The following is a 15,696-nucleotide window of genomic DNA, read 5'->3' as shown; positions in this document are numbered from 1 at the left end:
AGAATCTATATAACTCTCATCAGTTTGTCCAAAGGCTCTGTGACATCTACCCCACACGTACACAAATAAGTTGTAACTTAAAAACCACGGGTATGATCTAACCTTTATTTTACAAATAAGGAAAGGAAGAAACAAAAGTGTTCAGAAAGGTCAGAGAGCTCATTAGTGGTCAGGACAGAATGAAAATCCAGGTCCACACCTCTAATAACAGAACTTTCTATGCTTCAGGGAGTTGTCACATGATCATCCCAAAAAAATGTCATCAGGAGAATTCCACCTGGTCAGGAATGTCCCAGCAGTGCCAGCAAGATCTCAAAGACAGCGATACTGCTCTTTCAAATGTCAGGCTCTGCTGCCCCAGCCACCTTGCCCAGCCCCTCAAGGGCGAGAACAGGCCTGCCATGGTGACAGAGCAGGTCAGGGGCCATCAAGGGGAACTCTGTTCTTCTGCTATTCCCCACCTCACCACGCCACACTCTCTCCTCAGTCCCACACGCACACATGCAGACACCTGCACCAAGGGGCCGGGCAGAGACGCAGGAAACCTGTGGGCTGGAAAGCCACAAGCTGCTCAGCTAAAGCTTTTAAAACAAAAAATTATTTTTTTCAAAAGTCCTAAAACCCACACAAATACGCTTGGCCCTCATATTTAGCACCAAGGCTGTGTGTAAGTTAGACAGCCTTGTACACTCACATTCACCTTTCTCAGACTAGGCTTCCCCTTATTGGGAAATATTCATTTCAATAGTTTTAAGATACTGCGGACAGGGCCACCAAACAGTTTCCCAGTGGCTTACTTCCAAGTTTCATTTAAAATAAATAAATCTTAGGAATTACCATAATAAATAGGAATCACTGCTGAGACATGGACCAGGCCCTGGAGTAAGCACCTAATATTATAATTTCATCTTCACAATATGGATAAATTCTATCACTGTCCCTACTGTATAATTAGAGAAACGGGGGCCAAAGAGGGTAACTTGCTCAAAGTTTCAATACATACATGCCGGAGGTACAGCAAGGATTTAAATGCAGGGATCTTGGACAGCTGAGCGCTGAAGAATTGATGCTTTTGAACTGTGGTGTTGGAGAAGACTCTTGAGAGTCCCTTGGACTGCAAGGAGATCCAACCAGTCCATTCTGAAGGAGATCGGCCCTGGGATTTCTTTGGAAGGAGTGATGCTAAAGCTCAAAAAGACTGTGATGCTGGGAGGGATTGGGGGCAGGAGGAGAAGGGGATGACAGAGGATGAGATGGCTGGATGGCATCACTGACTCGATGGACACGAGTTTGAGTGAACTCTGGGAGTTGGTGATGGACAGGGAGGCCTGGCGTGCTGCGATTCATGGGGTCGCAAAGAGTCGGACACAACTGAATTGATCTTGGACTCCAGGTTCTAAACACTCAGCTGTTCTGCTACGTTAGGTTAAACTGTCCCAAGGTAGAGACAGTGCTGGTCGGAATTTCTGGGAATCCGTGGTTTTCCCCAACCCCCTTCAAAGGTTCTAAACACAAAATAAAAGGATACCCACCTTAAGTCCTAGATCTCCTTCGGATGAGAATCAGGGCTTCAGAGTCTTCGACTATTAGATCCAGAAGAACTTTGGAGATCATCTCTTCTAAGCTCGTTTTACAGGTGAGGCCAGAGAGGGCAAGTGACGAGTTCAAAACACACAGCTAGTAAGTGGTCCCTTGACTTCAAGTTCAGGAAGCCATCTGCTATACCTGTCTCCAGAATGGGAAACTTTTTATCCACTGTTGTATGGTAGATGATTCTCAGGGTACACAGATAAAAGTTTAAATAATGTGGATTCTCTTAATTCGTGAGAAAAATATTCCCTTTCACTTCTCTTTTAGCTCTCTGATTTCTTTAAGGATAGTCTTGGTTTGATATGACTGTGTCTTTAACACTTCTTAAGCTCCTTTTTTATAAAGACAATGGACTTTAGTGGGAAACCAAGATATAAATAAGAATGTCGTAATTTGGCTTTTTTTCTTTGGGGTTTTGTTTTGGTTACCCTCTAGTTAAGCCAAGTGATATAAGCTTTAAATTTATACATTTATTTAAGGTTTCTATTTAAATATATGTATTTAGGTTAAAGAAAAATCCACGAGAGAAAAATATTAAATGAATAGTTGAAAAGTGATAGTGCCCCAGTCGTGTCCCGCTCTTTGCAACCCCACGGACTAGTCCATAGAATTCTCCAGACCAGAATAGTGGAGTGGGTAGCCTTTCCCTTCTCCAGACAATCTTCCCGACTCAGGGATTGAACCCTGGTCTCCAGCATTGCAGGTGGATTCTTTCCTAGCTGAGCCACAAGGGAGGCCCCAGGTCCCGACCACTTGCTATAATACAAAGTAACCTAAAAAATAATTTCAAAGAAAATAAAACAAACCTGTAGCTTCATGATCACTTTTTAAGCAAAAGATTGAACAACAGAAGTAAAACTTGAAAGAACATGACTCTAATCCTGGCGAGTTCATGTGACTAGAAATCTAGCACACCAACTTGGTGAGGTCAGCTCCATACTCTGCGACTTCCTCTCTTCAGTCCCCACCAGCCCCAGACCACTTAGGAGCCATCAGGGAGAAAATCACGCCACCTCAGGAGGAGCGTGACATGAGGCCACTGCGATGGAGAGGGGAGCGGCCCAAAGATAACGCACGCCGAGGACGAGATACACCGCCCCCTGCTGGACAGTTTGGGAATTTAGCCCGGCACTTGCCTTTGCTGTGTCATCAGCAAGCCTGCTACTCAACTGATAGGAAGTAATACTTTGCTTTTGTATCAAATGTAAACACAGATATGTGCTACTTTAGAATTTCACTTCAGGATAGTAAAATAGGTGTTACAAAATACTTTCTACAGAAAGGGGCGCTTGTGCCTGACAAGATTGAGAACCACCATCTTGGAGCAGTAAGACCTGTTCCCCACTTTCAGGGCTCACCACTGAGGGCAAGCTCCACTGGAGACCGTTTCCCCTGCCCTGACAAGACTCTCTCTGGTCTTTTCCTTCTGTCCAGATCTTACCTCCCCTTCCAGCTCACAGCCATCTCACCCTCCTCTGCTATCGGCACACTTCCTCTGGATTTGAATCAGCTCCACCACAGTGGACTTCACACAAGTTACCTAACCAATCAGAGCCCAGGCTTACAGCCATTAAAAATGAGTGCCCATAACCTACCCCCACCCCGTGGTGGTGTTCTGAGAGTTCAGGAAATGTTGCAAGTGAAGCACCTAACAGGGCCTGGAATAGAGTCCATGATCCTCAATGTCAGATGACGGTGGCGACACCCACAATCTCCTTTCCACTGACACCTTCCCTTCAGTTTTATTTAAAGTGAGTGAAAAGTGAAGGTCGCTCAGTCATGTCCAACTCTTTGCAACCCCATGGACTATACAGTCCATGGAATTCTCCAGGCCAGAATACTGGAGTGGGTAGCCCTTCCCTTATCTTCCCAACCAAGAAATCAAACCTGGGTCTCCTGCACTGCAGGTGGATTCTTTACCAACTGAGCTATGAGGGAAACCCCTTTATTTATTTAAAGAGGTCTCAATAAATCTGTATTGACTGATAAAAAAAAACGAGTCAGGATTTTCAGACAAAATTTAGCACATTCACAAAGCTGTGAGTGTCCTGAAGACAAAACCCAGCAATTGCCACCCATCTCAGCTAGAACATTTCCAAATTAGAGAAAGGAGCCAATGCACGAATAAGAAGGCAGAAGGTGCCCTCTGCTGGCATAGTTATTTATCTCTGGAAGAAAGGCAGGTTCTGAAAATGGAAAGCAGCAAAGGGTAGCGTGATTTTCAAGGACAAATCCAAGTGTTAAATTAAGTTCTGGGGACAGCAGTGCCTGGAAGATACAGCAGGAATTTATTGTCTCCTCAGTGGACTGTCACAATGCCTTTATCATCTGACTTTACCCACAGGAAGTGTCTTGCTCAAGGTGAGGTCACTAGTCAAGGGTAGAGCTGGGAATTGAACTCGCAGATGCCAATTACAAATCCAGAAATCTCTACCCTGTTGGGCAGCAAACCTCTTCAGAGTAGGAGCTGTGACTTATGCCATTTTACATCCTGCCAGCACTTAGCAAAGAGTTATGCACTTAGTCAGTTGTTACGTGAAGTAGTAATCAACATTTTGAAATGAGCACTCTGTACCCAAATATCACTGTGCAAAGTGACTTTAATACATTATTTCACTTGTTCACAACACTTGCCTGAGGTGGCCTAGTTCATAGACACAGACTCTCTAAAGTCTCAGAGAGGTTGAGAAACTTGCCTAAGATCACAAAGTCTGGATTCCCACCTAAGCATACTAACTCCAGAGCCTGGCCTCTTATCTATTAGTTCTCAGATTGTTGGATCCCAAGATTCCTTTACAATCTTAAAAATTATTAAGGACCATAAAGAGCTTTTATTTTGCTTATAAAGATTATATCTATCAGTATACACAGCATTATGACTCAAAATGGGAATCTCAAATATTTACTAGTTGATTTAAATATTGTAATAACCCCTTTAATGTTAACATATTTTTATTAAAAATATGTTCTCAACTGAAAAAATATTTAGTGAGACACACTGTTCCATATTTTTGCAGATTTCTTTAATATCTGGCTTACAAGAAGACAACTGGGTTTTCATATCTGCCACCGCAGTCAATCAGCTGTGATGTCATACTTCTACAAAACTTCACTATATGCTTATGAAAAGGGCAAATAACATCTTAGTGTGACTACTGAAATGGTCTTAACGTCACACATCCCTAATAGAGACCCAGACACCCTTGGAGAACCACTGCTTTGTGACCACCCATCTCTAGGGTGAATGAGTCCCTTCTCCCAGTTCATTCCACCTGAAACATGCCTACTGACTTTTCAAACACCTTTTCTTTCTCTTTTTCCCTCCATTCTTGCTCTTCTCATGGCAACTGCATGTCTTCTACTAAGTCAGCATTTTCTCCCACAGTGCTCTGGATGTAGCCTGTCAAGGCAATGATAAGCCTACAAGCAGTAAACAGAGGCTCTGCCTTAATCCTAGATGCCTCTATCTGAAGACCAAGGAGCATAAATGATTAATTCCTGCTATTCCATTTTTCAGGAAAAGAACTTCTCAAAAACCCTCATTCAATTTTATCTAGACTAAGAAGCCTAATATTAAGAAGTTATAATCATTTAGGTTTTATTAAGTAGTCATCAACAGCAATATCCTAAAAGTCAGTCGCATTTCACAGCTAGAGGGAATCATGGCCCCTGGCTGCCATCTCTCCCGGGCTGCCCATGAGCATCAGTTAAGAGGGGGCCTCTAGATCCCCTGCTGCTTCCAGACCACACGCCCTCCCTTCTGCCCTGAAACCCCAACTCGCAATCAATCTCTCGTCATCAGAATACACCATCCATTGCCTGTTTTGTTGCAAATGCCTGGGTCAGTCCCTTCCCTACTAGCTCACTGCCATTCTCTCTAAAACCACTCCTTCATTCTGTTTATTCCTTCTAAGACCCTGCTCTCTTCCAATGAGCTTGGCTTCCACTAACTGAGTCACTGACTGCTGTGGTCATCTCCTGGATGATATCACTACCAATAACTTCAAACTGTCTATAATCGGATCCTCAGGTACCCCACTCTCCATCTTCTTGGCTCAGTGATACCCTGTCCCCAACAATCCTTTAGTCCCCCAGGGACCAACACTTCAGATCCAAACTCATTTCCTCAGACTCATGGCTCTCAAGATTCTACATGATTTAGTCGCTGCCTACCTCTCTGGCATTGTCTCCCACCCCTCTCCCGATTATTCACAACCCACCAGCCCTTCTGACCCCTCTGCATTTTCTCAGACAAGTCCATTCCTAGCTCGGGGCCTTTGCACTTGCTCTCTCCTCTGCCTAGACAGTCCTACTAAAGGCGCATGTCCTCAGGACTCCTCCCTTACCTCTTTCAAATTTTTGTTCATAAGAACCTTCTCAATGTGACCGTCTATAATCTATTTAAGTAAGATTTCAACCCACCAACCCAAAGGACATACACTCTCTTCCCTTTTACTTACTATTATTTTGCAGATAGTGGAGGAAAACAGAATAGGATGAAGGTAGAGATTTGTATCCATTTTATTCAAATATATTCCTAGTAGCTAGAATGGTGTCTTGGCACTTGCTACTGCTGCTGCTAAGTCACTTCAGTCGTGTCCAACTCTGTGCAACCCCATAGACGGCAGCCCACCAGGCTCCTCTGTGCCTGGGATTCTCCAGGCAAGAACACTGGAGTGGGCCCTAGTGACCACTCAATAGATATTTTCTACATGAAAAAGGAAATTGGATTAGGCAGATTTCAAACAATTTTTTAAAAGTTATTAAGTCATCTACATAAAATTTTAAACTGCAAAGCACCTACCAATTTTTCAGAATTTATCAAGAATCATTATTTGAAGTTTTAACAGGTTTAAAAGTGAAGTCCAAGTTATGTTTATGTCACTACCACTTAGCCTTGCCTCTTTAATGGAAACACCATCTGTTATGGGCTGAATTCAGTCTCTCCTAACCACACCCAAAATTCATATGGTGAATTCTTAACCCCAGTACTTCAGAATGTGACTACATTTGGAGAGAGGGCCTTTAAAGAGCTAATTAAATCATAATGAGGTCCTTAGGGTAGACTCCAATCCAATATGACTGGTGTTTTTTAGGACACAGACAACACCCAGCAGCCACTTGTCATACTTCCTGCAGTAACTCAATCCCACAAACTGTCTATCCCCGAAAGAGCTGTGGACTTGGAGACTGCAAAGATAAACCACTCCTCTGCAAGCAATCACTTGAGCTAGGGAGGAATGGAAGATCGGCCATTTCCCTGTTCCCATTGCTTGAGCACAAGGGGCTTAGGTCCCCAAAAGCCACCAAGTGCAGCATGTTCTAAAGTTTGTTCTGGGCTTGCTGAGAGATGTCAGAACCAGCCATTAACCATCAAGGAAGGAAAGCCTGATAAAGTTAGCTTTGGGGTGTCTGCAGGGAAAACCCAGGGCTTCCTTGGTGGCTCAGTGGTAAAGAATCCACCTGCCAATGTAGGACACCTGGGTTTGATCCCTGGGCCAAGAAGATTCCCTGGAGAAGGAAATGGCAACTCACTCCAGTATTCTTACCTGAGAAATTCCATGGACAGAGGAGCCTGGTGGGCTACAGTCCATTGGGTCACAAGAGTTGGACATGACTGAGCAACAAGGGAAATCCTATGTCCATGATGGGAGAGCATGGTTCCTCCCCTCCTGTAGCCAAGAGTAGCTCTAAACAAATCTCATATGAAGACTGGGGGACCTGCAAGAAGGTGTCCCCCAAATGCACACCTGCTGAGCTGCAGAAATTATAGGCCCTCCTGGTGCCACCAACAGATCTGAGCATGGTGAGGAGCATCCTGAGTGTCTGAGAATGGTGGGTGTCCTTTTACTCTTCTTACTGCATCATCAGGATGGAGAGGGGATTGTGGACCTGTGGGGACATGAACTCAAACAATGGTGCTGCTCCTGGCCCAGAGATGGCTCACCTGCCAGAGAAGCCCAGGACTACAGGGTCTAAAGAGCCTCTGATGTGATGTGCCTGAAAAACCTTCACCCCATCCAAATCTCTGTGGCCCTTGAAGGGCCCCATGGTTATTACTGTGGACCCTGGTGGTTATTAATGGAAGGGCAGAGGCCATGGATGGCCCTGGGTCCAAGCAAGAGTCCCACAAGGGAGAAGTGTGGGAAGAGGCATGGCTGCCATTCTCAGGAGGGCAGGGATCCACAGGCATGAAGAAGCATGTGATCACACACACATACCCACATAGTGGTAGCCACCAGCACTACACAGAGCCAACACCCAGAGCAAAACCAGGACACTCCCCATAACCAACATGCAGTCAGTCACACAAGGAGAATCTCTCTTTTTCCAGCTGCCCACCTCCCTCGCCCCCCAGCACTGGGCTGCAGAAGACCCATGAGGGGCTTGGCAGTTTCAGGGCAGGGGAGGGGGGTCAAGAGAAGAACATGCAGTGTTGGTTCAGTCCCAGTTCTAGCTTGTGCTGGGCCACAGGGAGAAGGCTTGCGATGGGTCTGAGACTGAAGTTTTTAGACAAATAGGATTGAGCCTTATATGCTAAGCTCCAAATTCATTTTAACCAAAAGTAACTAGAGAGCTATGGAATCTGTTGAAATTCTGTTAAGCATCACCTACCACCCACCCTAAAGGAAATCAACCCTGAATATTCATTGGAACGACTGATTCTGAAGCTTCAATACTTTGGCCACCGGAGGTGAAGAGATGACTCACTGGAAAAGACCCTGATGCTGGGAAAGATTGACAGCAGGAGGAGAAGGGGGTGACAGAGGATGAAATCATTCAATGCCACCATCAACTCAATAGACATGAGTTTGAGCAAACTCCAAGAAATAGTGAAGGGCAGGGAAGCTGGCACGCTATAGTCCATGGGGTCATAAAGAATCAGACACAACTGAGTGACTGAACAACATAAAGGCAAGGTCAACAAAACACCACTGGCAGTAATTACTGAAGAAAGAAAACCGGTTCACATTTCTACCCCGATGGCTGGGAACGTCTCAGAACACAAACAATCATCTACCAGGGCAGGGGGAGGGGAGGATGGAACGGGAGGTCAGCCCCCGTGTTTGTGCTCTGCCCACACCTCTCTGCGGAAGCCTTTGATGAGGGAAGGCTCCTCAGCCCTGACTTTGCATGATGTTAACATTGGACACAGTGCAGTCACCAGATCTCCCTGGACACAGTCCCTCATTTCAGCAAATACTGGAACACCTACCACATTCCAGGCAAGACGGAAGATAGACCTCAGGCAGCTGCCGGGGTAGAAGAGACAGCCAGACACACCTTAGTCTGATAAGCACTAGAAGTCTAAGGGTCTGGGGCTAATTGAGCAAAAAGAAAGGAACCTAACTCAATATTAGGGTATTAGGAAAAGCTTCTGGTAAGAGAAGTTGTCTCTGTGGAGAGCTAAAGGATGGATGGGTGTGAGTTGAGTCACTAGGAAGAGATTTCCAGGTGATTCCTCACATCATCATGTCCCTGGGAGCCACCACATAACCTTGGGAGCCATGTAGAATTTATTCCAAGGGCAAATGGGCTTCATTAAAAAGTAAATGAAATGAGGACTGACTGCTTAATGGGCAGTGAAATTGGGTAGTGGTCGTGGCTGCCTAGCAATGCAAATGTACTAAAAAGCCACTGAATTGTACACATTAAATGGTTAAAATTTTTAAATGGTAAATTTGATGTATGTAATTTTACCTGGAAAAAAAAAAAAAGAAAAGATGATACCTGGAGGGAACTTTTGATTTCAACCAAGTAAGATGGAACAAGGACCAATTTACCCACCTGCCAAAAACAACTAAAACCAAGACAAATCTAAGAAACACAGTTTCCAGGAGAATAGACATTGGGCAAGAAAAGACAGCAATCCCTGAGGAATGGGAAACAAATGAAGTGAGTTCTAGGACTGCCCCAGCATACTGCTTTATGGGCTTCAAGGCCACAAAGTGGCCAGCTCCCAGAGTTGAAGAAACAAAGCAGAAACTCAGGGAAGACCATGGCAGCTAGAGCACTAGAGAGGAAGAGAGAACCGTGAAAATCTGCCGAGGGTCTTCCTCCAGAGTCCACCACATGCATGCAAGAAACTGGATTAAACGGAAGAATGCCAGAGCTCAGAGAGAGCTAGGAATAGCACCGCTCCCAACAGCCAGGCTGTAAAACCTCATAATTTATGGAACAGTGAACAGACTACTAAGAGTCTTAACCACATTCCTCAAAAAATTAAAAACAGAACCCCCATATGACCCAGCACACCTAGTCACATCCAGAGAATCTGAAAGCAGGATTTTGAAGAGATGTCTGCTGCATGTTCATTGCAGTAACATTCACAGACACAAAACAACCTAAGTGTCCATCAGCAGATGAATGGATTAAAAAGCTGTGATACACATATATACAGACACACACAATGGAATATTATTCGCGGTGAGAAAAAAGGATATCCTGTCATTTGCAACAACATGAATATACCTTGAGGACATTATGATAAGTGAAATAAGCCAGAGAAAGACTAATACTATACGTATGGTGTCACTTATATGTGGATTTTTAAAAAGTCAAATTTATAGAAACAAGTAGAGTGAGATGTTGGTCAAAGGGTACAAACTTTGTTATAAGACAAATAAGTTCCTAGGATCTAATGTACAGCATGGTGTTATGGCTAAGAATACTGTATTATCTAACTTGTTGCTAACAGATCTTAAATGTTCTCACCACAGAAAAAAAGATGAACATGTGATGTGATGGAGGTGTTAGCTAACACTACAGTGGTAATCATTTTGTAATATATGTACCTCAAATCAACACAATGAACACCTTACACACTGCTCTATGTCAGTTATGTTTCAATAAAGCTGAAGGAAAAAACAGGGACTGGGGCCAGACAGATGTGAATGCGACTCGGCTCCAACAACCTGTCACCTGTTTCACAAACTTTGGAAGCCTCACTCCCTCATTTGTAATACAAAGATTCATTTTATAAAGATACATGGGAAAACACAGAGTAAAAAAGTTGTACCTCAGTACTGAGGGGAAATTAACCCTAGTCCTGTCTAAGATATCATAAAAGCAAGATTCAAATGAATCAAACTGTTTCCAAGTATTAATAGCTTATTTGTATCCCAGAACAAAGTTTAAGAATGTTTCTAGAAATGTAAAAACACTCTGTTAAAAAAAAAAAAGTAAAATTCACATCTGATACTTCATTAAAAATTGTCAAACGCAGTAGGAAAACATGAACTGTAAGAAGGGGAAAAAACAAAAAAGTCAACTGAAACCAACCCAGAGTTGACACAGATGTCAGAATGAGCAGACAAGAACATTAAAATAGAGATTATAACTGTGTTCTGTATTTTCAAAACATTGATTAGAGAGAAGATATTTTAAAAAAAAGACTGTAATCAAATTTCTAGAGGTGGAAACTATAGTGTCTGAAGTTAAATACCATAACATTCGCTGAGTGGGAAAACTTGTTCTGGGTGCCACTTGGAGAATGGTTTTAGGAAAATAATATTAAAGTACGAATAAGAAGCTGTTATACAGTGGAAGTGAGAATTAGATTTAAGGGATTAGATCTGATAGAGTGCCTGAGGAACTATGGATGGAGGTTCGTGACATTGTACAGGAGACAGGGATCAAGACCATCCCCATGGAAAAGAAATGGAAAAAAGGAAAATGGCTGTCTGAGGAGGCCTTACAAATAGCTGAGAAAAAAAGAGAAGGGAAAAGTAAAGGGGAAAAGGAAAGATATAAGCATCTGAATGCAGAGTTCCAAAGAATAGCAAGGAGAAATAAGAAAGCCTTCCTCAGCGATCAATGCAAAGAGAGAGAGGAAAACAACAGAATAGCAAAGACTAGAGATCTCTTCAAGAAAACTAGAGATACCAAGGGAACATTTCATGCAAAGATGGGCTCGATAAAGGACAGAAATGGTAGGGACCTAACAGAAGCAGAAGATATTAAGAAGAGGTGGCAAGAATACACAGGACTAGAGATACCAAGAAAAAAGATCTTCAAAAAAGATCTTCACAACCAAGATAATCACGATGGTATGATCACTCACCTAGAGCCAGACATCCTGGAATGTGAAGTCAAGTGGGCCTTAGAAAGCATCACTACAAACAAAGTTAGTGGAGGTGATGGAATTCCAGTTGAGCTATTTCAAATCCTGAAAGATGATGCTGTGAAAGTGCTGCACTCAATATGCCAGCAAATTTGGAAAACTCAGCAGTGGCCACAGGACTGGAAAAGGTCAGTTTTCATTCCAATTCTAAAGAAAGGCAATGCCAAAGAATGCTCAGACTACCGCACAATTGCACTCATCTCACACGCTAGCAAAGTAATGCTCAAGATTCTCCAAGCCAGGCTTCAGCAATACATGAACCATGAACTTCCAGATGTTCAAGCTGGTTTTAGAAAAGGCAGAGGAACCAGGGATCAAATTGCCAACATCCACTGGATCATCAAAAAAGCAAGAGAGTTCCAGAAAAACAGCTATTTCTTCTTTATTGACTGTGCCAAAGCCTTTGACTGTGTGGATCACAATAAACTGTGGAAAATTCTGAAAAAGAATGGAATATCAGACCATCTGACCTGCCTCTTGAGAAACCTATATGCAGGTCAGGAAGCAACAGTTAGAACTGGACATGGAACAACAGACTGGTTCCAAATAGGAAAAAGAGTATATCAAGGCTGTATATTGTCACCCTGATTATTTAACTTATATGCAGAGTACATCAAGAGAAACACTGGGCTGGAGGAAGCACAAGCTGGAATCAAGATTGCCAGGAGAAATATCAATAGCCTCAGATATGCAGATGACAGCACCCTTATGGCAGAAAGTGAAGAGGAACTAAAAAGCCTCTTGATGAAAGTGAAAGAGGAGAGTGAAAAAGTTGGCTTCAAGGTCAGCATTCAGAAAACGAAGATCATGGCATCTGGTCCCATCACTTCATGGGAAATAGATGGGGAAACAGTGGAAACAATGTCAGACTTTGTTTTGGGGGCGGGGTTCCAAAACCACTGCAGATGGTGATTGCAGCCATGAAATTAAAAGACGCTTATTAGCATATTGAAAAGCAGAGACATTATTTTGCCAACAAAGGTCCATCTAGTCAAGGCTATGGTTTTTCCTGTGGTCATGTATGGATGTGAGAGTTGGACTGTGAAGAAAGCTGAGTGCTGAAGAATTGATGCTTTTGAACTGTGGTGTTTGAAAAGGCTCTTGAGAGTCCCTTGGACTGCAAGGAGATCCAACCAGTCCATCCTAAAGGAGATCAGTCCTGGGTGTTCATTGGAAGGACTGATGCTAAAGCTGAAACTCCAATACTTTGGCCACCTCATGCGAAGAACTGACTCATTGGAAAAGACCCTGATGCCGAGAAAGATTGAAGGTGGGAGGAAAAGGGGACGACAGAAGATGAGATAGCTGGATGGCATCACGGACTCGATGGACATGAGTTTGGGTAAACTCCGGGAGTTGGTGATGGACAGGGAGGCCTGGCATGCTGTGATTCATGGGGTCGCAAAGAGTCAGACACAACTGAGCGACTGAACTGAACTGAGAACATCCCAGGTGAGAAAAGACGGTGGTCTGCATAGGAATGACACCCACTGCAAGAAGCAGGCCTTTGTGAAACATTTAAGAGAAGGATTTGGCAGGATGAGGTAGAGTGCTCCGGTGTGTGAGGTAAGGAAGCTGAAGGTGACTATGTGAAATGTAAGATGATGGGAAGTGAGCAGCTTCTCCACTTGATGTGAAGTCAGAGAGCATCAACTGTGCCTTACATGGAATCAGCAATGGGTATGCAGTATGGAAATGCAATTCAGGAGTTATGAAAGTCACTCAGTTGTGTCTGACTCTTTGCAACCGCATGTACTATACAGTCTATGGAATTCTCCGGGCCAGGATACTGGAGTGGGTAGCCTTTCCCTTCTCCAGGGGATCTTCCTAACCCAGGGATCGAACCCAGGTCTCCTGCATTGCAGGCGGATTCTTTACCAGCTGAGCCACAAGGGAAGCCCTCAGGAGGTGTGCATGCACACTTCAGTCGTGTCTGACCCCATGTGACACTATGGACTTCAGTCTGCCAGGCTCCTCTGTCCATGGGATTCTCCAGGCAAGAATACTAGAGTTGGGTTGCCGTGCCCTCCAACAGAGGATCTTCCCAATCCAGGGACTGAACCGGCATCTCATGTCTCCTGCATTGGCAGGTGGGTTCTTTACCACAAGTGCCACCTGCGAAGCCCAATTCAGGAGGTATCTGCCATGAAACCAGGTGATGCCTCCTGCGGGGGCCACACCAGGAACAGGAACAGTGAACTCAAAAACTGAAAGATGGTACAGCTGGCTTCAGGGGAGAGGGAGGACAGAAAAGGGAGACACTGGAAGGCCAGGTAGGGCCCAGATCAGGCAGAGCTTACAGGGCCAGGGAGACAAATTCAGATGTTACCCGAGGTAGGATGGGAATCTACTTAGATTACAGTCTAAGCAGTGGAGTGACAATTAGATTGGCCTTTTCAACTGTCACTCTAGTCGATGGTTTGAATGGACTGGAAGTGGCATGAGCAGAAGCAGAATGACCAGCTTGAGGCCTTTGACTGTCATGAGAGAGAACAGCTTGCATTGGAAGGGTGGGAAAGAAGTGAGCAAACTAAAACTAGAAATGTATACTAGAAGCAGAACCATCACGTTTGGTTTGAGATGAGTAAATGCCCTTTATGGAAGTAGAGAAGGCTAGCAAAGGGCAGATTTGGGAGGGGAGAACCAAGAGTTCTAATTTAGATGAGATCTAAGGTAAGCAACTATAGACAGGGGTCTCGGAGTTCAGGGGAGAGAAGTGGGCTAGAGACACAAACACAGCACAGAGGTGGGATTCCAAACCGCAGCAGTAGATACGGAGGTTTGTAGAGTGAGAAGAGGCCAACACCGAGACCTTACAATGTGACATTTAAGAAAGATGGAGATAAGGAAGGATTTTAAGGTGCAGTTGAGACGAAGTTGCAAAAATTAAATAAATAAAACAAAATGGAGAGGAAGATGGCAACTGAAGAGGGGAAGCAACCCAGAGCACATATGGAGACACTGGCCTATGATAGCAGGAAGGACACCTTTTTTGCAAGATTCAGGCAGCTTCTAGAATAAATGACTGTTGATGGGAGCCTTCCTTTGCTACACAGAGGTACACTACCTGAGAGGCAGGGGTGCTGAGAAGAAAGGTAAAAGTTTAGAGAGTGGAGAAGGTATAAATAATCCACAAGGACCTACTATATATATATAGTACAGGGAACTCTATTCAATACACTGTGATAACCTGTATAGGAAAAGAATACATATATGTATAAATAAATAACTTTACTATGTACCTGAAACTAACACAACATTGTAAAACAACTCCAATATAATATAAAAAATTTTTTAATAAAAATTTTTGCCACTTTAAAAAAAAGAGAGGAGGTATGAAAACAGTTGACTCAAAGTAGGAGGCTAAGTATGAGTGTAACATTTGTCAGGCCATGTTGCGTGGGGTCAGCTTCCAAAGTTGGTTGATCCTGAATCCTTAGGGATGCTAACTGGCTGCAGAAGAAGGTTTTCTCCGGGAATGCTCTTCAGTTCTCAAAGACACTAACATACCACAGTACTGCATCCAATTCCTAGCCTCCTTTGAGGCTGTCCCAGAATCAGCTGCCCAATCTCCAACTTAAGTCACAAACTGGGTGTTCAGACATCCTACAACCTTCAGAGCAGGTATTAAGGCAAGGTCAAAACCTGACCCTCCCAACTCCACAATGAGGTCAGTGGATAATCAACAATAGGAAGGCAATCTGTCAAACCTCCAGGCCCTCAAGGTTCCAAAGGGAAAGGCATTTTCTTTCTTTCAATGGTATAATCCTATTAATATACAAATTTTCATAAGACTATGCTAATCTCAAATGCATGTGCACACACACACACAAGATAATCCTGGTAAGAGATGAACACATAGCTTTACAGATATCTTCATACTTGATCTGGAAGTAGGGAGACCAATTTGGACTCTCTTGCAGATCATGATGATGATGAAGAAATGATCTTGAGGAGATGACAGTGGATACAAGACTAAGGAT

Source organism: Capricornis sumatraensis, chromosome 9 (genome assembly GCF_032405125.1).
Source record: "Capricornis sumatraensis isolate serow.1 chromosome 9, serow.2, whole genome shotgun sequence".
NCBI lineage: Eukaryota > Metazoa > Chordata > Mammalia > Artiodactyla > Bovidae > Capricornis > Capricornis sumatraensis.
This window is presented reverse-complemented; position numbering follows the sequence as displayed.